Below are 1,445 nucleotides of genomic sequence, written 5' to 3' on the forward strand. Positions count from 1 at the left end.
GAGAAGAAAAGGTAGGATGACAGGAGGGGAGGAACAGAAACGAAATATGAAAAACTAAAAAATAAAAATCCTTAAAATTAGTTACTTGAAAATTATATAGGTATAAAGAGATAATACTGCTATTAAAGAATTTAAGCCTGAGAGTTTGTGAATAGAGTAATAAATTTCTTGATTATGTGTGTTCCCAATTGGGGATAACATATGATAATCGATGAAGGTTATATATCTGCGGCTGTGCAGAACAGCAATTAAGGCATGCAAAAAAGAAAGAGAAAAAATGAAAAGAATAAAAAAGAGGGGGAAACAAGCTATATAAAATATAATTTCACTCTTTCTTGTCTACTCTCCAGCCACCATGAGGGACAGAAGAGATGGTTTTAGAAGGAAAAGTTTCTACTCTTCCCATTTTTCAAGGGACCATTCTCCCCATAAAAGGGAGCATCCATTTTTCAGAGTCACCTGGAGGTCAAAAGGACTCTCCACAACAGATCTGGCTCCAGTTTCAGCAGCAGGGGCTACTCTCCAGGACGGAGCAGAGCATATTCATTCTACAAGTCTCAGCATAGTTGTGGTGCCTGAACTCTGGGCCTGGGAGCTGTACTTCAGCTCTTCAGCTAAAGGTTAGCACTCTACCACTTGAGCCACGGCACCACTTTCAGGTTTTTACTTTTTGCTTGTATGGTGCTGAGGAATAGAACACAGGGCCTCATGCATGCAAGGCAAGCGCTCTGCCACTGAGCTACCTCCCAAGCCCTCTACTCAGTCTCTGAAAACATCACGAGACACTTCACCTTCAAGCTCTTCAGCAGTTCCTTCATCAAGGGTTTATCGGCAACACTGGGAAACTTTCGGGATGGTTGTGAAAATGCTGATTGAAAAAGATCCTTCATTATAACAGTCAATACAGTTGACACTGAGGCAGAATTTACATGAAATAGGTGAGCGTTGTGTTGAAGAATTGAAGCATTAAATTGCAGAGTATGATAATTCTGCTCAAGATTTTGGAGAGCATTTTTAGAAGAATTAGTGTTTAGGTATAATAAACATTAAAAGAAATGTTTCTATATATAACCACCCTCCCTCCTCCACCTGTGGAACTGTGTAAATCTTTAATGTATGGGACTTTTGTGATGAAGAGCAATATTTTATTTGGCCATATTTCCAATTCAGTCAAAGGTCTAAAATAGTCTTTGAACGATACTTTAGCTATATTTTTTTTCTAAACATAAAGTCACTTAATCCATATTCCCCCATAACATATGCTGATTTGTTTGGTCATTTGAGTGTAATTTATAGCTAGACATCTTTCCATTTAAAATGATAGTCTTTTGCATTCTTGGAGCAGAGATCGCAATGTAAAAACTGCTACCATTTTGAGTTGTGAATTTTTGTTTTTGCTGACTCTTTTGTTAGTCATTTACCAAGTTGAGGATATCATTCAAATA

General features: G+C 37.6%; 1 pseudogene; it reads left to right on the forward strand.

Moving 5' to 3' along the window:
- Positions 1 to 355: 355 nt before the first annotated feature.
- On the forward strand, positions 356 to 1,018 carry LOC138811569 (periphilin-1 pseudogene; annotated as a pseudogene).
- The last annotated feature ends 427 nt before the right edge of the window (positions 1,019 to 1,445 follow it).

Source organism: Dipodomys merriami, unplaced genomic scaffold (genome assembly GCF_024711535.1).
Source record: "Dipodomys merriami isolate MVZ:Mamm:240054 unplaced genomic scaffold, mDipMer1.0.p SCAF_536, whole genome shotgun sequence".
Lineage (NCBI taxonomy): Eukaryota > Metazoa > Chordata > Mammalia > Rodentia > Heteromyidae > Dipodomys > Dipodomys merriami.